Genomic DNA, 15,729 nt, shown 5'->3' on the forward strand with positions numbered 1-15,729 from the left:
CAAAAGGCACCGATTGTGATGAAGCGGGCATGGCGGAGGGGGAGGCGTCTCGTACACTCAATATTCCCCAGTTGGTGGCCCCATGGGAAAGGACTGTGGAAACGAAAGGCTAAGGAAGCAGGCGAGGGTTTGTGCCCGGGCCTCGGGGCAGCCTTGACAGCGCAAGGGCGGGGACCTTCAGAGGCTGAGGAGCAGGAGGCTTAGGCCTTGCTGGAGCGTGCCCATGGTTGGCTTTCTGGCGAGGTTCGGAGGCAACTGCTCGTGTTGCTGTGCCAGGCACAGGGGGCGACCCTGCAGACCTGGGACGCTCAAAGCGATTTCACTGGATGTTTTCCTGCCAATTCTCACGAGCGTTCTGCCCAAACTGGGATAGGTTTGGGCAGAACGCTCGTGAGAATTGGCCGGCGTTGGGCAGCCCTGCGGACCGCCCTGCTCTCCATGGCCCAGGGCCCTTTCTCGCCCAGGGCATGTTGCGGCCGCCAGGAAATTGCACGGAAAAGATGCGGCCCAACCGGGGCCGCCAGCGCAGTGGAGCGTTCCGGGAGCAGATTTGAAGGACAGGTGGCGGCCGGGCGTGTGCCTCCGTCTTTCGGGAAGATGGGGTGCCCAAGGATGGGGATGATCTCATTTTGGGCAGGCAGGTTTATCTCACTCTGAGGGTTGTCTGAAGCACCGGGGGGTGCCGTTGGCGCCTGCTTGGTTGGGAGATGAGTGGCTGCGGGAACAGGGCTCCCGCTATGGAGGCCACGAGGGACAGGACTCCAGAAGCAGAAGGCTGGGGAAGCAAGCGAGCGTTCGAGCCCAGGCTTCGTGACAGGCACGCCCCCATGGTATATCGCCAGGGAAGGGACTCCCGCAGGCTGAGGAATGCAGGCGTTGCCCTCACCTCAGCCCGGCTCGCGGAGTGCCTCTTGGAGGGGTTGGGTGCGGGCACTCACAAAGCCCGGCCAGTCCCCGGGCGGGCGGCCCTGCAGATATGCGGCACACGAAGAGCCTTCGCTGGGCGTTTTCCGGCCAATTCTCACGAGCCTGCCTCTCTGCCTACTTGTGATCTCACTCTGTCAAATAAATAAATAAAATCTTTAAAAAAATAAATAAAAAGATAGCCAGCTCCTGAGTAAGGGGGGATTTCAGATATTTGATCACACTGGAGTTTGTGTCTATTATGTCCAACAAATGGAGGGGTGGTGTCAAGAGGCTATGGAGAATTTCCCACATTTGGGCAGAACGCTCGTGAGAATTGGCCGGAAAAAGCACGGCGAAGTCTCTTCGGGCACCGCACAACTGCAGGGACGCCCACCCTGGGGCCTGGCCGGGCATTGTGAGTGCCCTCACCCGAACCACGCCAAGAGGCACGTCGGGAGACCGAACACCCTGAGGCCAACGCCTGCGGATCTTCGGCCAGCGGTGGTCCCATTCCTGGCGCTATACCAAAGGGTCGGGCCCATCACGAAGCCCGGGCTTGAACGCTCGCTTGCTTCCCCAGCCTTCTGCTTCCGGGGTCCTTTATCTCGTGGCCTCCATATCAGGAACCCTGAGTCCCGCAGCCATGCATCTCCCAACCACGCAGGCGCAAACGGCGCCTTCTGGCGCTTCGGACAAACCTCGGAGTGAGAGAAACCTGCGTGCCCAAAATGAGGTCATCCCCATTCTTGGGAGCCCCACCTTCCCGAAAGACGGGTGCGCACGCCCGGCCGCCAACCGTTTTTCAACTCTGCTCCCGGACGCTCCACTGCGCCGGCGCCCCCGGGTTGGCCGCGTCTTTTCCGTGGAATTTCCGGGTGGCCACAACATGCCCTGGGCGAGAAAGGGCCCTGGGCCATGGAGAGCAGGGCGGTCCGCAGGGCTGCTCAACGCCGGCCAATTCTCACGAGCGTTCTGCCCAAACCAATCCCGGTTTGGTCAGAACGCTCGTGAGAATTTGCCGGAAAACGCCCAGCGATGTCTCTTCAGGCGCCGCATGTTGGCAGGGCCGCCCACCCGGGGCTTCGCCGGGCATTGTGCGTGCCCGCACCCGAAACCTGCCAAGAGGCACTCCGCGAGACGGAACACGGCGAAGCCAACGCCTGCGGATGCTCGGCCTGCAGGGGTCCCATCCCTGGCGCTATACCATGGGGCCGGGCCCATCACGAAACCAGGGCTCGAATGCTCGCACGCTTCAACAGCCTTCTGCTTCCGGGGTCCTGTCCCTCCTGGCCTCCATATCGGGAACCCTGAGTCCTGCAGCCACGCGTCTCCCAACTACGCAGGCGCCAACGGGGCCTACCGGCGCTTCGGACAACCCTCGGAGTGAGATAAACCTGCGTGCCCAAAATGAGATCATCCCCATTCTTGGGCGCCCCATGATCCCTAAAGCTGGAGGCACACGCCCGGCCGCCACCCGTCCTTCAACTCTGCTCCCGGGACGCTCCTGTGCGCCGGCGCCCCGGGTGGTCCACGTATTTTGCGTGCGATTTCCGGGCGGCCGCAACATGCTCTGGGCGAGAAAGGGTCCTGGGCCATGGAGAGCAAGGCAGTTCGAAGGGCTGCCCAACGCCGGCCAAATCTCACGAGCGTTCTGCCCAATCCGATCCTGTTTTGGGCAGAACGCTCGTGAGAATTGGCCAGAAAACGCCGGGCGAATCTCCCGGGCGCCGCACGTCTGCAGGACCACCCCCCCGGGGCCTGGCCGGGCATTGTGAGTACCCGCTCCCACACCCTGCCAGGAGGCACTCCGTGAGACGGACTGCGGCGAGGACAACGCCTGCGGATCCTTGGCCTGCGGGGGACCCGTCCCTGGTGCTATTCCATGTGTCAGGGCCCATCACGAAGCTCGGGCTCGAACCCTCGCTCGCTGCCCCAGCCTTCTGATTCCGGGGTCCTATTCCTCATGGCCTCCATATCGGGAACCCTGAGTCCCGCACCCACGCATCTCCCAACCACGCAGGCGCCAATTTCGCCTCCCGGCGCTTTGGACAACCCTCAGAATGAGGGAAATCTGCGTGCCCAAAATGAGGTCATCCCCATTCTTGGGAGCCCCATTTTCCCGAAAGACGGAGGCGCTCGCCACGCGGCCATCAGTCCTTCAACTCTGCTCGCGGAACGCTCCACTACGCCGGCCCCCCCGAGGGGGGGCAGCGTCTACCCCATGCAATGCCCCGGCGGCCGCAACATGCCCTTGGCGAGAAAGTGCCCTGGGCCCTGGAGAGCAGAGCGGTCAGCAGGGCTGCCCAACGCCGGCCAATTCTCACGAGCGTTCTGCCCAAACTGATCCCACTTTGATGGGAAAATGCCCGGCGAAGTAAACTCGGGCGCTGCACTTCTGCTGGGCCACCCCCTGGGGCCTGGATCGGCATTGTAGTGCCGCGCCCGCACTCTCCAAGAGGCACTCCGCGAGATGGACAGTGGCGAGGACAATGCCTGTGGATTCTAAACCTGCGGGTGTACCGTCCTTGGCGTTAAACCATGGGTCGGGGCCCATCACGAAGCCCGGGTTCGAACGCTCGCTCGCTTCCCCAGCCTTCTGCTTCCGGGGTTTTGTTCCTTGTGGCCTCCATATCGGAAACCCTGAGTCCCGAAGCCACACATCTCCCAACCACGCAGGCGCCAACTGCGCCTCCCGGCGCTTCTGACGAACCTCAGAATGAGAGAAAGCTGCGTGCCCAAAATGAGGTCATACCCATCCTTGGGCGCCCCATTTCCTGAAAGAGGGAGGCGCACGCCCGGCCGACATCCGTCCTTCAACTCTGCTCCCGGAACGCTCCTCTGCGCCGGCACCCCCGGTTAGGCAGCGTCTACCCCGTGCGATTTCCGGGCGGAGGCAACATGCCCTGGGCGAGAAAGGGCCCTGGGCCATGGAGAGAATGGCGGTCCGCAGGAATGCCCAACACAGGCCAATTCTCACGAGCGTTCTGCCCAAACGGATCCCGGTTTGGGCTGAAAGCTCGTGAGAATTGGCCGGAAAATGCCCAGCGAATTCACCTCGGGTGCAGCACATCTGAAGGGCCACCGCCCCCCCCGCCCGAGGCCTGGCTGGCATTGTGAGTGCCTGCTCCCGCAACCCACCAAGAGGCACTCCGTGAGACGGACTGCGGCGAGGACAACGCCTGCGGATCCTTGGGCTGCGGGGGTCCCGTTCCTGGCGCTACACAATGGACCCGGGCCCATCACGAAGCCCGGGCTCGAACGCTCGTTGCTTCTCCAGCCTTCTGCTTCTGGGGTCCTGTTCCTCGTGGCCTCCATATCGGGAACCCTGAGTCCCACAGCCACGCATCTCCCAACCACGCAGGCCCCAACGGCGCCTCCCGGCTCTTCTGACAACCCTCGGAGTGAGAGAAATCTGCGTGCCCAAAATGAGGTCATCCCCATCCTTGGGCGCTCCATTCCCGAAAGATGGAGGCACAGGCACCATCGCCATCCGTCCTTCAACTCTGCTCCAAGTACGCTCACTGCGCCGGCGCCCCCTGGTGGGCCACCTCTATCCCGTGCGATTTCCGGGCAGGCCGCAACATGACCTGGGCGAGAAAGGGCCGTGGGCCATGGAGAGTATGGCGGTCCGCAGGGCTGCCCAAGGCCGGCCAATTCTCACGAGCGTTCTGCTCAAACCGATCCTGGTTTGGGCAGAACGCTCGTGAGAATTGGCCGGAAAACGCCTGGGAATTCACCTCGGTCGCCGCACGTCTGCTGGGCCGCCCCCCGGGGCGTGGCTGGGCATTGTGAGTGCCCGCTCCTGCACCCTGCCAAGAGGAACACCGTGAGACGGACTGCGGTGAGGACAACGCCGGCGGATCCCTGGCCTGCGGGGATCCCGTCCCTGGTGCAGTACCATGTGTCAGGGCCCATCACGAAGCTCGGGCTCGACCCTAGCTCGCTGCCCCAGCCTTCTGATTCCGGGGTCCTGTACCTCATGGCCTCCATATCAGGAAGCCTGAGTCCCTCACCCACGCATCTCCCAACCACGCAGGCGCCAATTTCGCCTCCCGGCGCTTTGGACAACACTCAGAATGAGGGAAACCGGCGTGCACAAAATGAGGTCATCCCCATTCTTGGGAGCATCGGTTTTCAGGCTTCAGAACCTAGACATTATCTCCAATCACTGCCCACGGGTCGCTGTGATGCAGAAATCAGAACTCTTCCTTACCCATGGCAAGAAACGTTGTGGTTGGCATGTTGTCCAACGTTCAGTGTAGGAGAAACCAGCATTCACCCTGAGGACCCGCCCATTCTTGAGTGCGACGAGGGCATAAACAGGCATTGTGACACTCAGCGTGAGTCCTGTCCTCTAGTACGTCCTCTCAGTGGCTGGACCATTAGATGTCATAATGGGCTTGACATGTCCCTAGGTCCCAATTTTTACCCAGATTTCTGGTTGTACAGTCGCCCTTCGCCAGGGCTATACGCTGGAATCCCTCATTTGGTGGGACACCTGAGGTTGAAAAACAAAACAAAACAAATCAACAGCAACAGAACAATGGACTTCTTCCATCCCACAGAATGACCCCAAACTCTTTGGATGGGGCCAACCCCCAGAGAGTAAGACTCGTCCATTTCCCATGAATTCACGCGGAAATTTCACGACCATGAGTGACACGATATCGAGAGACAAAAACTTGAGCAAGGGCCTCACACTCGCCCTTTTTTCATATCCCGAAGAGTTCTCCTCATGGGCTGTAGAACAGTCCTGCCATACCTATGACCTGAAACATAAGCCGAGTTTGTGTTTTCAGACAACTGTCCAAACAGCCGTGGCCTACATCCTACAAGCTCAGGCCCCTGGAGCCAAACCTGACGACTGTGCTTGCCCTCTCCAAGGGAATTGTATGTGCCCATTCGATTGGCCACAACACTACTAATAGGATAAACCTCCAAAGTCCATGAGGCCATCCCATTATTTGTTGCTTCCCAGGACAATCAGGGGCAATCTGGGCCCATCTGTGCACCTACCTGCACTCAGACCCGTAGACTGATGTCCCCAGAGGTAAAAAGGAACGAACAGGCCCCTAGGCACCTATCGGATCCATTGGTTTGGCTTCCAGGCATCTCTCCGCAGAGGCCTGGATTTCAATAACAGCATATGGCTGTTTCTTGACTCACCCATCAGAAGAAATCTCATCTACACATGGGAAACTTTCACGATGGAGCTGTGTGAAAGCCTCTCTTTAGGAGAACCCTTCAGGGCCCCAGTGCCACCGCTTCATTCCAAGGTCTCCATAGACGCAAAATCATAGTAGGACACATCCACGGGAGAGTCCATTTCAACTCAGCCTCCTCGGTTGCTCCCCCAGATCCAGCAGATCTAACCTTTCTTGTTGCTTGGAGACAATTGGAATGCGAAGTGGGCTACCCAGCCATCCATCCTTAGAACCCTGCTCGGAATCGTTGTCCTGGAGCCAACCAACAGGTCTCAATTGTCCTGCAGAAGAATCTTTGCAGTTGGGAGTTTCTCACATCTCCCATCGTGGGAAAACTTCCATGGCCTCGTGATCCACCCCCCCTTCAAGAAGAGGCCATCAGAGACAGAATGTCCAACCTGAGCGAACGTCTGATCCTCGCCCTGACTTCAGATGCAGGAGATCTCGATTCAGGTCGGTCTGTAGATTGTGCCTGCCATATCCTCACCCAGAAACCTAGGACTTTCTTGGGTTCTCAGACTTCAGTCCTCAGACTACTGGCCCACATGCCCTCCAGTTTGGCAATCCAGAACTACAATGCAGCACTCTGCATGTTCTCCAGAAGAAAAACATTGCCCTCTGGGGCTACCCAGAATGCCCAAATGAGGATCAACCTGCACGCCATTCGACTGTACCCCCCATATATAGGCTGACCTGGGCACTAAAGCCCTTTGTGAGACAGCCTGAGCCTGGACATCCTGGCCCCACCCAGACAGCTGGCCGCACATTGAGCACATCGGACCCGCCATGGCCTTAGGTCGTCATCTCTTCTCAACCTCGGTTTTCAGGCTTCAGAACCTAGACCATATCTCCAATCACGGCCCGGGTTTGAAAATGATGCAGAAATCAGAACTCTTTCCCCATGGCAAGAAACCTTGTGTTTGGCATGTTGTCGAAGGTTCAGAGTAGCTGAAACCAGTGTGGCCCATGAGGCACCGCTCATGCTTGCGGGCCACATTGGTCACAAACACCCATTGTCACCCTCAGCCTGAGCCCAGTCCTCAGGTAAGGCCTCTCAGTGGCTGGATGGAGAGACAGCATATTGGGCTTGCCATGCCCCTAGGCCCCAATTTTTAACCATAGTTCGGGTTGTCCCTTCCGTCTTCCCCAGGGCTCTGCTTTTGAATTCCTCTTTTGGTGGGACACCTGAGGTAAAAACCTGAAAGGAGTCCTCCCATCCCACAGACTGACGAAAAACAATTGGGATCGGGCCCAACCCACAAAGAGCAAGATTCATCCATGGCCCATGAGGCCTCCCCAACATTCCACGGCCATCGCTGTTACAAAATCCAGAGACAAAAGCCTGAGCGCGCGCCTCAGACTCGCTCATTCTTCATATCCTGAAGAGTTCTTCAGATAAGAACCTACACGGCACTCGATGCACACAAAATATATAGTCTAACCTGGGCACTAATGCACCCTCTGACAACCTGAGCCCGGAACTCGTGACCAACAACCAGACAGCTGACCGCACACTGAGCACATCAGACCCGCCATGGCCTTAGGTCATCATCTCTTCCCTACCTCAGTTTTCAGGCTTCAAAACCTAGACCTTATCTCCAATCACTGCCCAGGGGTGACTGTGATGCAGAAATCAGAACTCTTCCTTACCCATGGCAGGAAACCTTGTGGTTCGCATGTTCTCCAACGTTCAGTGTAGGACAAACCAGCATTCACCCTGAGGCCCCACCCATTCTTGAGTGCGACGAGGGCATATACACGCATTGTGACCATCAGCGTGAGTCCTGTCCTCTAGCACGTCCTATCAGTGGCTGGACCATTAGATGTCATAATGGGCTTGATATGTATCTAGGCCCCAAATTTAACCAGATTTCTGGTTGTCCAGTCGCCCCTCCCCAGGGCTCTACTCTGGAATCCCTCATTTGGTGGGACACCTGAGGTTGAAAAACAAAACAAAACAAATCAACAACAATAGAACAACGGACATCTTCCATCCCACAGAATGACCCCAAACTCTTTGGAAGGGGCCAAACCCCCAGAGAGTAAGACTCGTCCATTTCCCATGAAGTCACCCAGAAATTTCACGACCATGAGTGACATGATATCCAGAGACAAAAACTTGAGCAAGAGCCTCACACTCGCCCTTTCTTCATATCCTGAAGTGTTCTCCTCATGGTCTGTAGATCAGTCCTGCCATACCTATGACCTGAAACATAACCCAAGTTTGTGTTTTCAGACTACTGTCCAAAGAGCCCTGGCCTACACACCCGACATGTTCAGGCCCCTGGAGCCAAACCTGACGACTGTGCTTGCCCTCTCCAAGGGAATTGTATGTGCCCATTCCAATGGCCACAACCCTACTAATAGGATAAACCTCCAACGTCCTTGAGGCCATCCCAATATTTGTGGCTTCCCAGGACAATCAGGGGAAATCTGGGCCCATCTGAGCACCTACCGGCACTCAGACCCGTAGACTGATGTCCCCAAAGGTAAAAAGGAACGAACAGGCCCCTAGGCACCTATCAGATCCATTGCTTTGGTTTCCAGGCATCTCTCCTCAGAGGCCTGGATTTCAGTAAGAGCATATGGCTGTTTCTTGACTCACCCATCAGAACAAATCTCATCTACACATAGGAAACTTGCACGATGGAGCTGTGTGAAAGCCTCTCTTTAGGAGAAGCCTTCAGGTCCCCAGTGCCACCGCTTCATTCCAAGGCCTCCATAGACGCAAAATCATATTAGGACAATCCACGGGAGAGTCCATTTCAACTCAGCCTCCTCGGTTGCTCCCCCAGATCCAGCAGATCTAACCTGTCTTGTTGCTTGGAGACAATTGGAATGCGAGGTGGGCTACCCAGCCATCCATCCTTAGAACCCTGCTCGAAATCGTTGTCCTGGAGCCAACCAACAGGTCTCAATTGTCCTGCAGAAGAATCTTTGCAATTGGGAGCTTCTCACATCTCCCATCGTGGGAAAACACCCATGGCCTCGTGATCCACCCCCCCTTCAAGATGGGGCCATCAGGGACAGAATGTCCAACCTGAGCGATCGTCTGATCCTCGCCCTGACTTCAGATGCACGAGATCTCCATTCAGGTCTGTAGATTGTGCATGCCATTAACTCACCCTGAAACCTAGGACTAGCTTGGGTTCTCAGACTTCCGTCCAGAGACTACTGGCCCACAAGCCCTACAGTTTGGCAATCCAGACTACAATGCAGCACTCTGCCTGCCCTCCAGAAGAAAAACATTGCCCACTGGGCCTACCCAGAAACCTCAAATGAGGATCAACATGCACGCCATTTGGCTGTACCCCAAATATATAGGCTGACCTGGGCACTAATGCCCTTTCTGACACAGCCTGAGCCTGGACCTCCTGTCCCCACCCAGACAGCTGGCCCCACACTGAGCACATCGGACTCGCCATGGCCTTAGGTCATCATCTCTTCTCAACCTCGGTTTTCAGGCTTCCGAACCTAGACCTTATTTCCAATCAAGTCCCGGGTTTGAAAATGATGCAGAAATCAGAACTCTTTCCCCATGGCAAGAAACCTTGTGGTTGGCATGTTGTCCAAGGTTCAGTGTAGTTGAAACCAGTGTGGCCCATGAGGCCCCGCCCATGCTTGCGGGCCACATTGGTCTCAAACACACATTGTGACCCTCAGCCTGAGCCCAGTCCTCAGGTAAGGCCTCTCAGTGGCTGGAAGGAGAGACAGCATATTGGGCTTGCCATGCCCCTAGGCCCAAATTTTTAACCATAGTTTGGGTGGTCCCTTCCGTCTTCCCCAGGGCTCAGCTTTGGAATTCCTCTTTTGGTGGGACACCTGAGGTAACAAACCTGAAAGGAGTCCTCCCATCCCACAAATTGAAGAAAAAAAATTGGGATCGGGCCAAGTCCACAGAGAGCAAGATTCGTCCATGGCCCATGAGGCCTCCCCAATATTCCACGGCCATGGCTGATACAAAATCCAGAGACAAAAGCCTGAGCACGCGCCTCAGACTCGCTCATTCTTCATATCCTGAAGAGTTCTTCAGATAAGAACCTACAAGGCACTCGAAAGCACCCAAATTAAATAGTCTAACCTGGGCACTAATGCACTGTCTGAGAACCTGAGGGCGGAACTCGTGACCAACACCCAGACAGCTGACCGCACACTGAGCACATCAGACCCGACATGGCCTTAGGTCATCATCTTTTCCCTACCTCAGTTTTCAGGCTTCAGAACCTAGACCTTATCTCCAATCACTGCCCAGGGGTGACTGTGATGCAGAAATCAGAACTCTTCCTTACCCATGGCAGGAAACCTTGTGGTTCGCATGTTCTCCAACGTTCAGTGTAGGAGAAACCAGCTTTCACCCTGAGGCCCCGCCCATTCTTGAGTGCGACGAGGGCATAAACACGCATTGTGACCCTCAGCGTGAGTCCTGTCCTCTCGTACGTCCTCACAGATGCTGAACCATTAGATGTCATAATGGGCTTAACATGTCCCTAGGCCCCAATTTTTAACCAGATTTCTGGTTGTCCAGTCGCCCCTCCCCAGGGCTCTACACTGGAATCCCTCATTTGGTGGGACACATGAGGTTGAAAAACAAAACAGAACAAATCAACAACAACAGAGCAACGGACTTTTTCCATCCCACAGAATGACCCCAAACTCTTTGGACGGGGCCAAAATCCCCAGAGAGTAAGACTCGTCCATTTCCCATGAAGTCACCCGGAAATTTCACGACCATGAGTGACACGATATCCAGAGACAAAAACTTGAGCAAGAGCCTCACACTCGCCATTTTTTCATATCCCGAAGAGTTCTCCTCATGGTCTGTACATCACTCCTGCCATACCTATGACCTGAAACATAAGCCGAGTTTGTGTTTTCAGACAACTGTCCAAACAGCCGTGGCCTACACATCCTACAGGCTCAGGCCCTTGGAGTCAAACCTGACGACTGTGCTTGCCCTCTCCAAGGGAATTGTATGTGCCCATTCCAATGGCCACAACCCTACTAATAGGATAAACCTCCAAAGTCCCTGAGGCCATCCCAATATTTGTTGCTTCCCAGGACAATCAGGGACAATCTGGGCCCATTTGAGCACCTACCGGCACTCAGACCCGAGACTGATGTCCCCAGAGGTAAAAAGGAATGAACAGGCCCCTAGGCACCTATTGGATCCATTGCTTTGGTTTCCAGGCATCTCTCCTCAGAGGCCTGGATTTCAGTAACAGCATATGGCTGTTTCTTGACTCACCCGTCAGAACAAATCTCATCTACACATGGGAAACTTGCACGATGGAGCTGTGTGAAAGCCTCTCTTTAGGAGAACCCTTCAGGGCCCAGTGCCACCGCTTCATTCCAAGGTCTCCATAGATGCAAAATCATATTAGGACACATCCACGTGAGAGTCCATTTCACCTCAAACTCCTCGGTTGCTCCCCCAGATCCAGCAGATCTAACCTGTCTAGTTGCTTGGAGACAATTGGAATGCGAAGTGGGCTACCCAGACATCAATCCTTAGAACCCTGCTCGGAATCATTGTCCTGGAGCCAACCAACAGGTCTCAATTGTCCTGCAGAAGAATCTTTGCAGTTGGGATTTTCTAACAACTCCCATCGTGGGAAAACCCCCATGGCCTCGTGATCCACCCCCCCTTCAAGATGGGGCCATCAGGGACAGAATGTCCAACCTGAGCGATCGTCTGATCCTCGCCCTGACTTCAGATGCACGAGATCTCCATTCAGGTCGGTCTATAGATTGTGCCTGCCATATCCTCACCCAGAAACCTAGGACTAGCTTGGGTTCTCAGACTTCCGTCCTCAGACTACTGGCCCACAAGCCCTCCAGTTTGGCCATCCAGAACTACAATGCAGCACTCTGCCTGCCCTCCAGAAGAAAAACATTGCCCACTGGGCCTACCCAGAAACCTCAAAATAGGATCAACATGCACGCCATTTGGCTGTACCCCAAATATATAGGCTGACCTGGGCACTAATGCCCTTTCTGACACAGCCTGAGCCTGGACCTCCTGGCCCCACCTAGACAGCTGGCCGCGCACTGAGCACATTGGACCCGCCATGGCCTTAGGTCGTCATCTCTTCTCAACCTCGGTTTTCAGGCTTCCGAACCTAGACCTTATTTCCAATCACGGCCCGGGTTTGAAAATGATGCAGAAATCAGAACTCTTTCCCCATGGCAAGAAACCTTGTGGTTGGCATGTTGTCCAAGGTTCAGTGTAGTTGAAACCAGTGTGGCCCATGAGGCCCCGCCCATGCTTGCAGGCCACATTGGTCACAAACTCACATTGTGACCCTCAGCCTGAGCCCAGTCCTCAGGTAAGGCCTCTCAGTGGCTGGATGGAGAGACAGAATATTGGGCTTGCCATGCCCCTAGGCCCCAATTTTTAACCATAGTTCGGGTTGTCCCTTAACTCTTCCCCATGGCTCTGCTTTGGAATTCCTCTTTTGGTGGGACCCCTGAGGTAACAAACCTGAAAGGAGTCCTCCCATCCCACAGATTGACGAAAAACAATTGGGATCGGGCCAAATCCACAGAGAGCAAGATTCGTCCATGGCCCATGAGGCCTCCCCAACATTCCACGGCCATCGCTGATACAAAATCCAGAGACAAAATCCTGAGCACGCGCCTCAGACTCGCTCATTTTTCATATCCTGAAGAGTTCTTCAGATATGTACCTACACGGCACTCGAATGCACCCAAAATAAATAGTCTAACTAGGGCACTATTGCAATGTCTGACAACCTGAGGTCGGACGTCGTGACCAACACCCAGACAGCTGACCACACACTGAGCACATCAGACCCGCCATGGCCTTAAGTCATCATCTCTTCCGTACCTCAGTTTTCAGGCTTCAGAACCTAGACCTTATCTCCAATCACTGCCCAGGGGAGACTGTAATGCAGAAATCAGAACTCTTCCTTACCCATGGAAGGAAACCTCGTGGTTGGCATGTTGTCCATCGTTCAGTGTAGGAGAAACCAGCATTCACCCTGAGGCCCCGCCCATTCTTGAGTGCGACAAGTGCATAAACACGCACTATGACCCTCAGCGTGAGTCCTATCCTCTAGTACGTCCTCTCAGTGGCTGGACCACTAGATGTCATAATGGGCTTGACATGTCCCTAGGCCCCAATTTTTAACCAGATTTCTGGTTGTCCAGTCGCCCCTCCCCAGGGCTCTACTCTGGAATCCCTCATTTGGTGGGACACCTGAGGTTGAAAAACAAAACAAAACAAATCAACATCAAAAGAACAACGGACTTCTTCCATCCCACAGCATGACCCCAAAATCTTTGGACGGGGCCAAACCCCCAGAGAGAAAGACTCGTCCATTTCCCAAGATGTCACCCGGAAATTTCACGACCATGAGTGACACGATATCCAGAGACAAAAACTTGAGCAAGAGCCTCACACTCGCCCTTTTTTCATATCCCGAAGAGTTCTCCTCATGGTCTGTAGATCAGTCCTGCCATACCTATGATCCGAAACATAAGCCGAGTTTGTGTTTTCAGATAACTGTCCAAACAGCCCTGGCCTACACACCCTACAGACTCAGGCCCCTGGAGCCAAACCTGACGACTGTGCTTGCCCTCTCCAAGGGAATTGTATGTGCCCATTCCAATGGCCACAACCCTACTAATAGGATAAACCTCCAAATTCCCTGAGTCCATCCCAATATTTGTGGCTTCCCAGGACAATCAGGGGACATCTGGGCCCATCTGAGCACGTACCGGGACTCAGACCAGGAGACTGATGTCTCCAGAGGTAAAAAGGAACGAACAGGCCCTTAGGCACCTATCGGATCCATTGCTTTGGTTTCCAGGCATCTCTTCTCAGAGGCCTGGATTTCAGTAACAGCATAAGGCTGTTTCTTGACTCACCCATCAGAACAAATCTCATCTACACATTGGAAACTTGCACGATGGAGCTGTGTGAAAGCCTCTCTTTAGGAGAAACTTTCAGGGCCCCAGTGCCACCGCTTCATTCCAAGGTCTCCATAGACGCAAAATCATATTAGGACACATCCATGGGAGAGTCCATTTCAACTCAGCCTCCTCGGTTGCTCCCCCAGATCCAGCAGATCTAACCTGTCTTGTTGCTTGGAGACAATTGGAATACGAGGTGGGCTACCCAGACATCCATCCTTAGAACCCTGCTCGGAATCGGTGTCCTGGATCCAACCAACCTAAGCCTAGATTGTGTTCTCAGACTTCTGTCCTCAGACTACGGGCCCACAAGCCCTCCAGATTGGCAATCCAGAACTACAATGCAACACTCTGCCTGCACTCCAGAAGAAAAACATTGCCCCCTGGGGCTAACCAGAAACCCCAAATGAGGATCAACCAGCACGCCACTTGGCTGTACCCCAAATACATAGGCTGACCTGGGCACTGATGCCCTTTCAGACACAACCTGAGCCTGGACCTCCAGGCCACACCCAGACAGCTGGCCGCACTCTGAGCACATCGGATCCGCCATGGCCTTAGGTCGTCATCTCTTCTCAACCTCGATTTTCAGGCTTCAGAAAGTATAACTTATCTCAAAACACTGCCCACGGTTGAAAATGATGCAGAAATCAGAACTCCATCCCCATGGTTAAAAACCTTGTGGTTGCCATGTTGTCCAACATTCAGTGTAGTTGAAACCAGTGTGGCCCATGATTCCCCGCCCATGCTCGCGGGCAACATTGGTCACAAACACACATTGTGACCCTCAGCCTGAGCCCAGTCCTCAAGTAAGGCCTCTCAGTGTCTGGACCCTGAGCCCGCATATGGGGCCTGCCATGCCCCTGGCCCCGATTTTTTTTTTAATATTTTTTAATTTTTTATTTTTTATAAACATATATTTTTATCCCCAGGGGTACAGGTCTGTGAATCACCAGGTTTACACACTTCACAGCACTCACCAAATCACATACCCTCCCCAATGTCCATAATACCACCCCCTTCTCCCAAACCCCCTCCCCCCGGCAACCCTCAGTTTGTTTCGTGAGATTAAGAGTCACTTATGGTTTGTCTCCCTCCCAATCCCATCTTGTTTCATTTATTCTTCTTCTACCCACTTAAGCCTCCATGTTGCATCACCACTTCCTCATATCAGGGAGATCATATGATAGTTGTCTTTCTCTGCTTGACTTATTTCGCTAAGCATGATACGCTCTAGTTCCATCCACGTTGTTGCAAATGGCAAGATTTCATTTCTTTTGATGGCTGCATAGTATTCCATTGTGTATATATACCACATCTTCTTGATCCATTCATCTGTTGATGGACATCTAGGTTCTTTCCATAGTTTGGCTATTGTGGACATTGCTCCTATAAACATTCGGGTGCATGTGTCCCTTTGGATCACTACGTTTGTATCTTTAGCGTAAATACCCAATAGTGCAATTGCTGGGTCATAGTGCAGTTTTATTTTCAACATTTTGAGGAACCTCCATGCTGTTTTCCAGAGTGGCTGCACCAGCTTGCATTCACACCAACAGTGTAGGAGGGTTCCCTTTTCTCCGCATCCTCGCCAGCATCTGTCATTTCCTGATTTGTTGATTTTAGCCATTCTGACTGGTGTGAGGTGATATCTCATTGTGGTTTTGATTTGTATTTCCCTGAT

Source organism: Mustela lutreola, chromosome 5 (genome assembly GCF_030435805.1).
Source record: "Mustela lutreola isolate mMusLut2 chromosome 5, mMusLut2.pri, whole genome shotgun sequence".
In the NCBI taxonomy this organism is placed as follows: Eukaryota; Metazoa; Chordata; class Mammalia; order Carnivora; family Mustelidae; genus Mustela; species Mustela lutreola.